A 16,355-nucleotide genomic window follows, 5' to 3' on the forward strand; every position below is an offset into this window, starting at 1 on the left:
TTGCACTTATATATATGTTGCTGATGTCACAAGAGGTGCTTTCAAGTACCATTGGAAACGTGAGAATCCGGCGATGATGGCGGTTTACGTATTGTACAGTTCTGGACAAAAGGTTATAAAAGGAAAAAAGACATACAAATAATTCGATTTTTTTTCTTCTCATTTTTTCTGTTATATTTCCTCCAATTTTTGTTGGAGGAAAGCAGCCCACATTTTAAAAAAACCCTGAGTAATTTGGAAAGTACTTCCCACATTTAAAAAAAACCCTGAGTAATTTGGAAAGTAGAAATCTAATAATACCCATATAAGTATAGCTATTCGCCCAAACTGGAAACTGGTACTCGTATCTTGGTAAATGAAATCACACATAGGTTGAAAAACAGTAATCTAAAAATAAAAACTCTGGATACAATCTTCTTTATGCAGCAAAATGTTGAAAATATTACATTCATAAGGCATAAGGCATTACTTGCCAATTAAATGCAGTATAGTGGTGTTTGCAGTTTTTCTTCTGTTTTTTTAATGAAGCATAACAAAAAAAAAACCCAACAAAAATATGTTTTGTTTTTTTCTCAATTCTAGTACCCTAATACACCTCATCTCCCCATGTCCAAGCTGTGGTTTAGGCACATCATTGGATTTAATGAGACCAAAACCCTTTTTTCCTTCTGAAAAGGTTACAGTATACTTAGCATCTAGCTTGTAGCGTCGTTTTATTTATATATTTTTTAGAGCATGTCATAGTTTTTACCAGCTTCTGCAAGTTCTTTTCCTAATTATTTTTATTATTTAAACATATCACACATCTGAGCAATGCTCTGGGTGGTGAGTCTGACTCACAGCCTGCTGCAGCAGTTTTATCAGTGCTGTAAAAACTCCCGTTTCTTCAGACAGATAACACGATGAACGGCGCTCACTATTCATTTTATTCCTTCTGAAAGCTTAATAAAAGCTTAAATGTAGTCTGTCAAAGTATTGGACGTCGAACATTACCTGAGCCGTGTATTTTGTACGGACCGAATAATTTGTTAAAATACGTACACTGCCTCTGTTAGCCTCTTAACTGCAGTCTCGAGTATAACAGGGGAGACTTAGTGGTTGAGCAGGTTTACTCATTAAATGTACTTTGGATACTTTACACATTCTGTGTACATTGATACTAGTTCTGAATATATTAACATAATTATTACAAACTGCATGATAAGCACAGCATTACCGACTTGTTACGGCTTTACTCGTCCAATTTCGGAGCCGGTCCCTGGACATTTTCACTGCCGTGAACTTTGCTCATTTTAAATCCTTTCAGCAGAGTACTTCCACTACAACTTCTCGGAAACCTGAGGGCTCACTGAGAACTATCCCGTTTATGTGTGTTTGCTTTATTTTTACGTCATTCCTCCCCTTTCCTCCATCCATTAAAAGTGTCTAATGGAGATAAATCAAGCCACAAAGTTGTTAAAAAACCTAATTCAAATATACGTTTTCCCAAGTATCCTGGGAAATTACCGCGTCAGTGACACATAATTTTAGCTCGGCGCTGGGTTTTCGTGAAAGCATCTTAATGTGGACATTAACATTTGAACCCTAATGATTTTGTGAAGAATGAACTCATCAAGACATCAGGACGAGCCCTGAGAATTTAGCAGGTTGGCCTTATATTACCTCTGTCAGCCCGTGGATGTTTGGGGGAGCAAGAAAGGTGGAAGTTTGAAAGTAAAATTTGTTGTCTGAATAAAGGCACCAAAGGAGGGGGCGTACCTTGACATCTTGTGGCTGTAATGTTGTTTTTATACAAATCTTTTAAATTCCCCTGCTGCTTTTCATTAACATCACAATGCTCTGCTTGAGAGCTAGTCAGTGACTCCTGCGTCCGTTTCATCGCCTTGTGCTGACGCAGGTAAATTAAACATTGTGCCAGACAGAAATATATACACACACTGTATATTAGACACACATGTCCAGCGGTGACTATGTAACGCTCCATGCATTACTGACGTAGCTTCTGCTAATGGAGAGAACACAGCAATCAAGTGTTCTATCATCTCCCGGTGAGATGTGTCGCATGTCTACACTTGACTTTGTGACAGTTTCATCCTCCGCCAGGATGATGCTTTCCTCACGTAGCCACTCGTGTTTTTCCTTCGTTGGCACCTGATAGCAATGGTAAGTCGTAGGGATGTCCGATATTACTTTTTCCCGATGTCCGGTATGCCGATATTGTGCAAACACTTGCCCCCATAGGGGACAGAAAACCCCCCACCTAGATTCATGAAATGAGCTGCAATGCTGCCATCTAGTGACTTTCAAAAACAGTTTTAGAAATAGAAATAGAAAATCCGATAACGATTCTTAACACGATATTACATAATAATGCAAATATTGGTCGGCCGATAATATCGGACATCCCTGGTGAGTGGTTTGGTGTGTTTTTGTGTGAATGCTATGTCGCTGTAGAGTAACGTTACCACCCATTATATGAAGCGATTATGACGATGTTGGTAAAAAAAAAAAAAAAACGTAGAGTAACGTTACCACCCATTACATGAAGCAATTATGACGATGTTGGTAAAAAAAACACTTTTTACTTTTAGACTTCTACCATTTATGGAAGATTGTTTTTCTGGCAGCTAAATGTTGTATTCTGCAAAAAAAATAAATATGGAAACATCAGTCTTAGATTTCTACCAGTTATGGAAGATTGTTTTTCTGGCAGCCAAATGTTGTATTCTGCAAAAAAAAATAAATATGGAAACATCAGTCACTCGGCAACAGTACAAGCTTATGCAAGGTAGCTCATCAAGATGTTCTGGGAAATGATGAAGACTTCCTTTAATTGAGCTCCTGTTGCTTTAAATGTCTCTATTGTGGCCGCAGCGGTGGCTTTATTGACTTCGGAGTATACAGCAGCTCTCAATAGCTCACAGTTTGATTTTTCTTCTGATGAGTGTAAATCAATACCGCGAATAATGAGGGCACTTTTGAGTTGAAACATTAACGTGAATTGATTTTTATTTTTTATATCCCTCCGAATAATGTCTGTTCGTGATGATGGTTATTACTGCCAGATGAAGATATGGTTTATGTCCAGGTTTAGTCTGGACACGTTATAGAACATAGAGCTGTTTAAATTTCTGTTAAATCTTCTGTGCTTCTATGAGTTTTGAAATGAATCTACATTTTTTAGAAATACATAGACAGAAAATGCAAACATACTGCATTTCAATGGGTAAATAAAGGACCTGCCTACTGTGCTTTTACTATCTCAGCGTCCTCTGAGGTCTTCCTCTTTCCTGGCAACACCATCTCTAACATCCTTTGTCCAATATATTTACTATCTCTCCTCCAAACCATCTCCACCTCACCTCTCAGACTTTACCTGTGGCTCGGGAACCGCATACGGCTCTTGTGTTCATGTCAAGTTTTTTTTAACGATACGCGATTCTCACGTATTGTTGAAGCTAATGACTTGGAGGGATAAAACTTGAACTCAAAAATATAAAGTTGAAGACAGGACACTTTTAACAGAGTAGGAGAGTTTTTTTTATTATTATTATTTTTAAGGGTCCATGTATGTTATGTGACTCTTTGCAGTACCACAGTAAAAATTGTGGCTCATGGTGGACTGGTTGGCCAACTCTGCTCTAAACCATACATCATAGCAGATCTTACTACTGTCCTATTAATATTCCCTTTCCCTTAATATTCCTTGCTGCTATTCTTATGTCACAAATCACCCCCGAGACTCGTATCCATCCAATGTAGCTTCATCATTACCTTCCTCTTCGATATACTCGATACTGAATGTACTGTTAATAGTATTAAGTAATACTAGGACGAATAAATGTCCACATTTATTTTATTGTCTTCCAGATTTTTTAGTATTAAAGTTCTCCATCAAACATATCAAGGTGAAATTACACCTTTATGGCTGAATAGAAGAAATGTGTAGTGTTTCAATAGGAAATGCTGTGGCAAAAGAAAAGTTAAGACAAGCTTTTCAACAGCACAAGTCAAAGACAAATCATTAGTGCGTAGACACAAATGGTCTTCTTCAGCATTTCTGCACACTGCAGCACTTGTTATTTTTAAAGTTCAACAGAGCCTCAGTGGCAGCAGGGTTCATGTGCACAGATGCAACTATGCAGAGCCCCATTTGGCACGATGCTGCTGCACTCTCAACAGTACAGTACCTGAAGCACTTCCTTTGACAGATGAGCTCCGATTATTCTGCTCTCTAATTTACTAATAAAGCTTTTGACCTTTTTATTGGACGGGATAATTTGTCTCTGTTTGTTCGATTGCTGCGTTATATTTTATGGATGTTTTCTTATGAGGGTCTTTGAGGTAAATTAGTATCATCTCGTAGCTTATTATACGTGTTGCAAATCATCCCACCTGTTATTTATACTGCTTATCCTTTAATTCAGTTGTAAGGCAGGGGGAGCTAGAGCTAGACTCAGCTAACGTGTGGGGTACACATTGGTCTGATGTCCAGTCGATTATGAGACCAAAGCATGTCTTTTTGGAATTTATATGGATGTCGGATATGAACTTTTTGCCACCATCCCATACGTCGATATTAGCCAAACACTTAACTTCCGATTCCGATATCATCCGATACCGATAAAGTGGGCAAGTGGTGACCTGGTAGTTAAGGAAGTTAGGTGCTGTCTGCTTACTAAGGTGATGGGTTAAAGGCAGATGCGACATTTTATTGTGTCCAGTGCTGAGCTGTGCATCGGTGACCACTATTCACTTTCACTTTCATGTGCAGCCGTTTTTTGCCCAAAGCTATTTTTATGGCAGATTATCATTTGGCAAATCCCAGGTATTGCGTTATCGGGTTTTCATTAGCGGAGAAAAAACTGATAACGATTCTTACAGATATTAGTTAATTTTGCTAATATCGGGCCGATAATATCGGTCGACCGACATTATCAGACATCAACCTCAAGACTTTGGACAAGGGTTGAAGATAACACATGGAAAGACTAAAAGAAAACGAAAAAGTCTGTGTCTCTCTTCCCTCCTGTCCGTTTCGCAGTGGTTAATTAGTTTCATCACCCTCGCCTGTGTCCTGCGGTTCCCTGTTAATCAGTCTAACTGGTGTCACCTGGTGTCCTGGGTATAAATACCTCTCTCCCGGACTCTTCGTCTTTGTTGGGTTGTTATTGTTCATCGCATGTGTCGTTCCTTTGTTCCACCTCGTGGTCAACTCGTGACTTTCCTTGTTTTCTCCCTGGTGCCTGCCTGCACCGTATTCCCTCGATTTTCCCTTTGGATGAATTGGAAATTAATTCAAACTTTGTTTCAATAGACTTTCTGCACCACATCGTTGTCTCTCCGGCATTTGGCGCCTGTCTGTTTCCTGATTACACTTTACGCGACACTTTTGCTAGTTCTGCTTCACTTTCTTTTTATTTTTTTGTGGGTTTTGGATGGAAGAGGAAGCAGGAGGTCGGCTAAGATGGAGGCAGATAATCCGCTGTGGTTGACCTGTAAAGGGTACAGTTAAAAGAAGAAGAGGAAGGACGGGTAACATTTAGCTAATTAGCCTTCTGTTGCATCCTAGCATTGTCAAATAAAAGGTTTTCTTAATTACCTTTTGTCTCAACTAACCTTTTGAGCAAGACAGAGAAAATAATGTTAGGGCTTTAAAAGTTGGAATTAGCATAGCATTTTGCCCGTGATCGGACGCCAACCTTTTTTCTCTGTGGTGCAATTAGTTAGCATGTTTGCCTGTACATCAAGCTAGGGTTGACATTTGGGTTGTATCTGGAAGGTGGTGTAAAAACTGGGGGCCACAAGACAAGCTAGAAGTGGTTCATTTTTAGCGGTGGTTAGCGTATCCAGTTGTATTTTTGCCCAGAATGCTCTATTGAACCAACATATAGACCCTTAAAAAAACAACAGCTACAGTGTTGTAGGGAACTCTTGAGTTTTGTTCCTTGTGTTTTTCCCTCTAACGCAGATCTCTCTCTCGCAGTCCCTGCAATTTTCATGTCAGTTGTCTTTCCGCCTTTTTTCTTCGTCTGTCGAAAAATCCAAACTTGTGCCACACACAGCAGATTTTTAAATGTTGACAGCAGCTCGGTTTCCATTTCACCTCGGTCCTCGCTGTCTCCTCCACATTTGTCAAGTCTGTAATGAGTTGAGCCAGACTCAGTGCAGTTTTGCAGACCTTAAAGAAAGAAAAAAAAACTGTAAAATTGTTGCTCCTGTATTGAAAAAAGGGTTAAAGTGAGGCAGCTTCAGTGAGTCAAAACAAACACTGTCGTAGGAGTTTGGCATGTTTCCACCTATGGCTGTTCAGGGTACATTGCTGTATTTCGGTGTTTTAGAAAACTCTGGTGGAGGCTGTTATTAAGTTATGGTATGGAGTTTAAAAAATTAAATGACTTAATAAAAAGAAAAGTAGTGCAGGGAAGTTTGTGTTTTAACTCCCTCTCCAAACTTTTTTTTATCCTGCCTGCCATTTCTCCTGCAGTGGAAGTGACAGACTTCCTCTTCAGAGCTAGAAAACAGTACAAGCCTTAGGGTTGTCTCTGGGATCCACTGGAGGAGCTCCAGGGAACAACAGAGGGGAAAAACCTTCTGTCCTTGTGGAAAACCTGAGGGTGAAAAGGAAAGATAAATGGAAAAGTATAAAACCAAACTAACAAACCGCAGAACAAAGACACACGGCGTGCCTTTATGCTGTTATGATTAGATAACCATGGTGACAGACACCTCTTTATGAAATTAACCTTAATAAAAAAGAAATGCCATCTGTTCTTGGCAGCCTATTCAGTCCATGTGACTCTCCACCTCCTGGACTAGTGTCTGGTTTTCTTCCTTGAAGAAACACTGACCTCTCTGAACAAATTCAAATAAAATATCTTCTTTGTGTTCACATACCAAGAGCTGTGAAATGCCAGAAACTTACTGCATTGGTAATTTAGTGGTAATTGTGTTTGACCTGCTTTTATATAAAGCTAATGGTAGACTAATGTCAGAACTCTAAATCTAAACAACTCTCAGACATCAGTGCTGTATGTTTGACACCCCTGTCATAAGGGTTTAGCTTCAGGCTAACAACACTAACCTGCTCTCACTCAACCAACAGAAACCTAGTCACCTCCCTGTTGCTTCCTTTTCACCTCTTGGGATGGTTTTTTTTATTTTATTTTATTTTTATTACTGTTTGTTTTGTGTTTATTACTCCACAAATTCTTTGTACTCCTCCTTTAACCCAACTGTGATTATTATTGCGTGAATGGACTGCAAACTTGCTTACTCTCATCCAAAGGATGATCTGTACCGCCTGCAGTCAGAGCTGCAGTGAAAATAGGATCAGCTGCTTCACAGCCTTGTTCCTTTAGCTGCTGCCCAGGAAAATATACTTCCACTATAATTTCCCCTGATTGCTGCAGGTTTCTGTGCTGCACCTCCGTCCACATCTGTTTCAAACCCACCACTGTTTGACAGAAAGGAAAAGTAAAACTGTCTTCTTTCTTCCCCCCCTTTTTTTTTTTTTTTTTTAAATTATCCAATATTTATCGTCCTTGAGGATATGGAACCGGTTCTGAAGCTGTGCACATTTTCAAGGCTACACTGTGAACTGTTTAAAAAAAGGCTGAGATGCCCAAGGAGATGGAAGGGAAGTCATGGCAGTGGGATCAAACGTGCTATACATTCAATTTTAGCAGATGGACCAAATAGTCCTTATACCAAAAAAGAGACTATTACCTAGGTGTGTTTTAAAAGCCGTGAAAGTAGATGCTAAGATTTAGAGTCTAATGTTTAACAGAAAGCACTGCTTTTAATTTAGTTCTGACATAAATTTAAGATAAAAAAACTAAGTTAAATCTCTACTAATAAAGTCCCATGAAGAATTAGCAGGATGAGTCCTTTGCAGGATGAGTCTATCTGACGTGGTGGACTTTCTAAGAAACTGAGATTATTTGAAGGAAAAACAAACAAACTATCGGTTCTCCAGAACCCCTGAGTCTAAACAACACAATCTTCTAATGATTCTGTCTGTTCATATTTGCTCAGGAGGAATTTCGGTTTATTTGCTAATCACATAACATCCAACCGAGCTTGTTGTCTAATTTACTGATGCGGTGAGGCACCGACTCCTTCAGAGTCAGATTTACCAATACGTTAACCTCCAGTTAAGTTGTTTATTTACCAAAAGGCAAAACGCCCAAAAGTTGTTTATTTACCAAAAGGCAAAACTTAAATTAGATGTCTAATCACCAACATTGATGACACAGAAAAACAGAACTGGACACTGACTGACTTTGTCTCTAAATGCCATGCAGTAAGACAGGGATCTCAGAAGTAAAATATGACTATTCTTACAAATACAATCAATGTCAATGATTCCTTTTGTGAAAGCGCCTTCCATCATTTTTTCTCCTCAGGGACATGATGGAAATGATTATATTTCCATTGACCAGAATGCTGGGAGGCAGGTAATGGAATTGACATACATGATAGATAGATAGATAGATAGATAGATAGATAGATAGATAGATAGATAGATAGTTTATGGTAAATTAAAAATGAGAATTACTCAACATACATATGTTATAAACACAACATTTGACCACTACATTTAACCAGTAAATATAAGTTTTGACTTTACTATAGGCTTACATTAAGACAACCATAGACATTTAAAGCTCTGGTGGGCCACGTAATATGTGATGATTGGCCCTATTTGGCCCGTGAGCCTTGAGTTTGACAAATGTTGACAAAAAACCCAAATGTATAAATATGTATTTGATAACCTAGGGAAAATCATTGAAAAAAGAAATTCAACTAAAAAGTAAAGTTATGAACTTCATGAACAAACTTTAACAACAACAAAAACAAAACATTCGGCTTCTTTATGCTGTATGTTTATCTTCACCAGACAAAAGTATAACAGAGGAGGTGTAAAATATTTCATATTGCCAAAAATATTGTATGGGTTTCAGACATTAATTAAAAACACTTGGCAAACACAGGGTAAAATATGGGAGGCAATAATGGTATAATATTAACATTATATCTCAGGGAACAGGACAGATGGTGTCTTTAAGAAAAACAACAAGAATGTTCCGTACACACACACAAAGTCTCAACAGATATCGCTGTACACATTAGGGCCATTGTACAGTGTACTGTAAAATGACTCACAATGTTTGCCTCCATAGAATGTTTGTTGTTTTTTTTTTTGATAATTTTTAGCTCTCCCACCTGTGATTGGTGTGATTCTGATGGTCAGCAAAGAGCAAACTCTCTTCAGTGTTGAAGGCAGACAGAGCTGAACTGGAAACCATGGCAACACAGTGCTTGCCTCTTTAATCCCTTGGCCCTGCCACAGAGTAGACAAATACCTGCACAAGGCACGGCCTATTCAGCACCTGCATGTAAAGATGCGCAATATGAAGAAAAGAATGAAAGGGAGAAAAAGAAACCCTATTCTGCTGGTCTATGCTTTACCAAATATATATTTTCTTTCTTCATTTTCATCGACAGGGGTGACGGGTGGGGAATGATGGAACAAGATTTTTTAATAAATTTATGCCACATGGCGATATAACCATGAAACACTGTAGGTCGAGGACGTTGTAAACCGAGGACCTGCAGTAATAGGTGAAACAAGCAAAATAAACAATTAAAAAATGTGGGGTCTTTTGAATACTGCATAGAATTTTACAACATATTAAAACAACAACTAGAGGACAACCAAGAAGAGCTAATGGTTAACAAGCCAAACAAACTTGTCTATAAAATCCAGCACGTTGTTTCTCCAATATCCAGATGTACATTAGTTTAACATCATATTCTGGTATTCCAGTAATGTTCTAAACCAAGTACCTGCTGTAATAGGTAAAACAAAAAATAAAAAAAAAAAGTTTTTTTTTTTAAAATTCCAGTTAGAATTATAAACATATTTACAAAACAAACAACAACTAGATTACAAGAAGAGCTAACGGTTAGCTAAAAAGTAGCCAAAGCTAACCTAAAGTTTGACAAATATTACCAGCCAAACAAACTCAAAGTCCTTGAAGTCCATTATGTTGCTGGACGGTTATGATAAGTAGGGAGCAAAGAAGCTCAAATATTTATTTTACTCTTGTTAGAGGCTGATATCCAAATCCACCTCACCCCTAATTCCCAGCCCTGCTTTAACACCGGCGGGGTTGGCTGGAAGGACGGTGCGGAAAGATTCCTGCGTCAGTGAGGTTAACTTAAGAGAAATGGAAGCTGCAGCAGTTCAATAAAAGTGTACTACTCTCTATAACATCATAAACACAAAATCACATACGCCGCTGATTAAAAAAAAAAAGAGAGGCAGGGTGAAATTGTGCGGATGGCTATGGTGAAATAGATTATAAAATATTTACTTTTATGTTTTGTTCACAATGTAATAAGGAGAGGAGCTAAAAGTAGATGAAGAAGCAACTGGTTTTCTAATAAAGCGCACAGATTGCTGATTATTTGAGGGTTACATCAATTCTTTCGTACATTGTGCTGTGATCACTGAGCCTGAAAGTCGGTGTAATATCAAAGAAAAGAAGTTGCTTCCTGATTTCTGTCTGGAGTTGATGTCCATTATTTAAGATGGGTACTGGATAATGTGATGGACTGTGTAATTACATTCCTGATAAATAATTGCCACAGAACTGTGCTGCTCACAGAATCTAATTAAAGCTCAAATGGTTAGAGTGAGAAAAAAAAAAGGAGGGAGATTGTCTTACAAGAACCTTACTCTCGCTAACCCTCTTCTGATTTGCTACAGTATGAAGCGATCTCCAGAATGGCTATCATCTGAATGTTCATATTGCTTTGTAGAAACTGATATCTTCTGCCTTTTAATTTAAACCCTTGATGTTCAGTGTTTTCCAACATTCATTCACCACATACCCAGACCTGTCACACTGATACTGATCTGGTTCCCAAGCCAAATATGACCCTAAATGCACCTAAATAAAAGCTGATCAGAACAGGTAAATTGAAAGAAATATATAGTGCGTGTCATGATTAAAATCACTTGGGAACGTTATAAATTTACAACATTTTACAACATTTTAAATTGTACATTTTTTTTTTATCTAGAAATGAAAACATGTAATATGATTTTTTTATATAAAAACAAAAAACTCTTGGGTTACTGAGTTTATGAATAAAAGTCAGCTTCTATCCTACTTCGGATGCATATAATGGGAGTATCATAGGGTACAAGGTTTCAGAGAAAACCGCATGCGATGAGAGCAACTAAAAGGAAGAGAAAACAGCTTTGTTCAAACACGGTGTTTCAATATTTATGTCACAGGATAACCTGTAGTAAGTCTGATTAGAACATGTTTACACTGAAGGAAAAAAAAGAAACAAAAAGCAGCGTCCTTGTTGTTTGCCTTCAACCTGAATAACCTCAATAAAAATACTAGTATTTTGTGGACCTGTCCTCGCACCTCAGCTATCTCCTCATGCAAGTGTTGATGCACTGGCTACTGCATTAGCTCACACTCGAGTGCTCACTGAACAAAAGCACAAATTGAAAAGACAGTTTGCGTATATGCGGAGTTTTTTATGTTTTTCTAGCTTTCTACTAAGATAAAATAAATATAAGTTAATAAAAAGAAGTCACTCTTTGTTGCAGTTTAACAAGTCGGAAATAAAACACTGGAGCCAAATCATAAGTGATGAGCAAACAAGGCTTTCTGGAACAGTGCAGTGAGTTCATTCACAAACAGCAAGGACGTACTGTATGTGCCATTTACAGTACTGTACATTTAATATGGCTGCGTAAGCTCAGATTCTTTTCAGCAAGCTCAGGGTAAGGTCACATTTGTGCCTTCTGGTTGAAATATAGTATATATTTAAAAAATAAATACACAGTTGAAATGGTTATTCCAGCTTTGATAAAAACATTTAAATAATAACACTAAAATAAAACAATTAATATTTGGCTAACATTTGTCAAGTTAATTTACAAAACAAAATAAAATAAAATGTCATTTGTAAGGATGTTTTATTTTTTTCACTTTGTCTTTATTTTGGCTAGCTTATGTTTTACCGCTCATCTGTGTCCATGCACCATATCTACCTGGTCCTCTCTTTTGTATTTCCTATGATTAGAATGGATTAGCCAATCCTGTTCACCTGTCTCCTGTTAACCCTGTGTCTGTGTATATTTCGACTCCCTAACTTTAATGTTTGACAATCATAACTGACTGTAGTTAATTTTCCGTCTTTGCCTGCTAATTTGTAGGAGTTGTATTTGATTCCAGTATAGCCTCTGTAACCTGCTATCCTTAGCATCGAGACCGTCTTACCTGCCACTAGGGTCAAGTGTTTATATATTGAATAAAAAAGTTTTTATATATTTTTGAAGTATATACATATATATGTATATTTATATTTGTATCTAAGCTACATTTAATGTGTAGTTTGGCTGAGCTTCATTTGTGTTTAGCTTTCTTTTTTAGCCATTTTTATCTCTCCTAATCTTGGTCATCTTGGGAAGACTAAAAGATACTACTTTGGACAGTAAAGATGATTGTACATTTGACTCCCATGCACAATCTCTCTACCGATGACATACAGTTATATTTAACAGTCTGGACGAATTTTAACCTTATTAACTTAACATTCATTCAATGCAAATCCATCACCACACCTTACTGAATTTTCATCATTTTTTTTCATTTACTACATAAAAACAACATCACTGCCTCTGCTCTCATCACGAACCTCCCCTTCTGCTATGCTATGACCGACCTTTAACCCTACCGCTGCAAACTTAGCTTAACCCGTAGCCACAGGCACTTCAGTCACCTGAAAACGCTCCGGATATCAAGACCTCATTTCAGTTGTTGGACTCGTGTCCCACCCTCTCATTCACGCCACATCTGCGCGGCCTTTGTGAATTTTCAGTTCAATGTCAGGTCTTACAAATTCAGGAGGGAGTGAAAATGTGAAGAGTTGAATCGGGAACAATGCTGACCGCAGGCACAGCACGCCACGAAAGGCATGAAACCAATGTGGAAGAACATTTGCAATTTGCAGAGACAGAACTCAAATGTTTTTTTTTTTGTTTTTTTTCTTGATCTCGGCAACTGCGATGGCAGACTGAAGCACAACATTTGTTTCTTGTTTGCCAGTATGGCCACAAGATGGTTTACAGGGGAAGCACATCCACCACTAATGGAATGAATAAAATGATTTATTTAGTATGTGCTTCCAGGATATTTGATATGCTTGGCTACGTTTAGCCCATAGCCTCATTATAATGAAACAGCAAGCAGAGTTGCAGGAAAGGCATCTTACTGGAAGAGGAGAGAAAACAGTGCCTGAGGCTCTGTTAAATGATGCTCCTCGTCCACAGTCACACCCTCATTTCTCTTCTTGTCAACACAATTCTGGATGTTGTACGTCAAAAATTTCGTTTTTTACCTGATTGCAAACTGTCAAGTAATGTTTCCCATAAACAAGGGGAATATATGCAGTATAACTCACCATCTTTGTCTCGCATCAATATATTGAACTGAAGAAGTGAGTGTTTCTATATGAGAAAGCAAAGTATAATTGCATCGTCCAGCTCCTAATGAGCTCTGTTGGTTCCGCGAACAACAAGTATAATTGTAGTTCTGTGTATTAATGAGGATGTTTCCCTTAATTGGGATATTGTTAAGGTTTATATCTCGAGGTCAACAGATCATAATTAAGTGTTTGTAAATTGGAATATTTTATTTTTTCTCCATAGAATATAGACAAGTATAGTTGGGCATCTACAAGTTTAAGCTATAATTGACCAACATCTGGGTTGTATAGGGCAGTGTTTCCCAAAGACTGGGTCGCGGCCCTCAGGTGGGTCGCAAGACATTTTTTGGGGGTCATCTTGCATCATGTTTCCCAGGAGTTTATGAATAATGTCTATTGACTTGGGTCGCTATGGTTTGTGACTTTTGAAATATGGGTGTCCAGAAAAAAGGTTTGGCAAACACTGGTCTAGGGGACTCATTGGAAAAAAAACTACAGTACAGATACTATGTTGAAATGCAACCCACACACTTAAAATTAAAAAAGTAAAAACTATTTAAAACAGGAATTATATCTTTCTTCATGTCATTTTTTATATATAATATCACAAGTATTTATGATTGATAATTGCCAGTTACCAATTAATCATCAATCAAATATATGGAAAAGTTAAAAAAAAATCTAAGCTACACAGGAAGTATTTTTTATGTCAAATTTCATAAAGCAAAGGGGGGGGGGTAATAATGGAAACAATAGGAGACCTAGTTTTAGTGCATACTTCACACAAGTACCGTGTTCTACTGTTATAAATCATCACCTAAAATCTACAATAATGTAGCTGCTGAACACTCAAGTGCTGCTGATTGTACTCGTAGGCCAACAGAAATTGGAAAATAAATAAATGTTTTTATTTATCTTTTTTGCCAAGGTAACAGGTGAATAGTCACTTTCTGGATTCATATCAGGTTTTTTTTTTTTTTTTTTTTTTTCAAACTCTGAATCACTCTAGTGTTCAGTCCTGGCCAACATCCATGACCTTGCATCAGACTCAGAGCCCCAAAGGGAACACATGTTTGGTCCAAGGTCAAGGTAAAAAAACTAATGGGAACCTAATGGAATACTTCACTTGATCTTCCTGACACACACTGGACTTTAACACTTTCTAAATTCCTGGTTTGTTACAGTCGGTGCCAAATGATCATTTTAAAATAAATCCTACGTTTATATGCGTTCAAAAATGCATTTATGTTAAGACAGATTAAATGAATAGAACTGAGCAGAATGAAAAGACAGCTGCCACACATCAGCAACATCACTGCTGAGAGCAATACGAAGCATTGAAGTTGAACACGTGGAGGACAAATGTTAATGACTTAAAGAGATGATTTTTCATTATAGAAGTCTGCAACACTGCCCCCTGGCTTCTTGCACTCCACTGATAACCAAGCCATCTTATCTTGTCTTTTCATCTGGAGTCACCACAGCAGTTCCACATAGTGACTTGGCACAGTTTTTACATTGAATGCCCTTCCTGATACGACCAAACCAGTGATTAGGGATAATGGGAATAGCCGTCTGCTCTCTAGCCCAACTCCTGTATTCCACTGATGCTGTGTAATGAGTTGTATTCACCTCCTTTTTAAGAATGACTTTGTGGAAAACAAGCACCTGTCACGTGACTGCTGCAGTAGCCCTGTTTGAAGCCATGAACATGTAGTGTTGCGGCATGTATTTTAGTTAAGCACTTGACCAGTCATCACAAAGAAAACCAAAGAAATCGCAATCAATAAATACTAGAACCAAACAATGAACAGGATTCCAATGATTGTTAGGATTTTTTTTTAGAGATGTCCGATATTATCTATTCGTCGATATGTCGATATTGTCCAAACACTTTTTGATTCCGATAACGATATATGCAACGTTTGGGTTAAAGGCAGGGGAATACCAGGCATTGCATTGATAGGTTTTCATTATTGAAGCAAAAACCGATTACGATTCTTACAGATATTACATAATTATGCTAATATTGGCCGATAAAATCTGTTGGCTGATATTATCGGACATCTCTAGATTTATTTAGACCAGCCAAACGACTAAAAAGAATTCCACTAACAGTCTGCGTCACATCATCTGCTAGAAACTGAGGCATTGCATGATCGGGTTTTCATTGTCGGAGTAAAAGCAGATAACGATTCTCACCGATATTACATAATTATGCTAATATCTGCCGATAATATCGGTTGGCTGATATAATGATTTATTTAAACTATCCACTTGCCGCTTGCAGACAAAAAAATATATCCTGTGTTTTTGTAGAAGAGAAATCATCTGCTCTATTTCTTTCCTTCTTCTACTGTTACGCCACCAGTCTATAGTGCATTCCCTCTTTCACCGCATCCATGTTTCTTTCCTTAGCTCTTCCTCTTTTTCTCCAGCCTGACGGTCCATCTTCCGTCGGCACTTGTCCAAAACATCCGCAGTTTGCCTCTCCACCTTTATCTCTAAACTGTTCAACCTTAGCTGTCTCTTGTTCTTATTGCTTTTTTTTTTTTTATTTTATTATATTTTCTCGTCATTTCTAGTCAAAAGATCACCCTCTACTACTCTGCTTCCTCCTCATGTTAGTGTTAATGGAACAAGTTAAACCTTTAAGCCAGTAGCATATTCATATTTTATTTAATTTATAAATTGAAAAAAAAAAACAAAAAACTGCTTTTAATTTAAATGTGCCTGCTGCATCAATGGATTCAGCCATTGGGTGTCAAACCCACTTGGTGTCATTAAATATTAACCAGTACAAGCCTCATTTCTGTTCACATTCACAGGTTCGT

At 37.7% G+C, this 16,355-nt stretch overlaps 1 protein-coding gene across 2 annotated transcripts in view; it reads left to right on the plus strand.

Annotated features, from left to right (window-relative positions):
- Positions 1–16,355, plus strand: part of kdm8 (lysine (K)-specific demethylase 8) — a 123,315-nt gene that overhangs the window by 43,178 nt on the left and 63,782 nt on the right. The window lies entirely within an intron of this gene.

The sequence above is a fragment of the Cynoglossus semilaevis genome, chromosome 17 (assembly GCF_000523025.1).
Source record: "Cynoglossus semilaevis isolate Cse_v1.0 chromosome 17, Cse_v1.0, whole genome shotgun sequence".
In the NCBI taxonomy this organism is placed as follows: Eukaryota; Metazoa; Chordata; class Actinopteri; order Pleuronectiformes; family Cynoglossidae; genus Cynoglossus; species Cynoglossus semilaevis.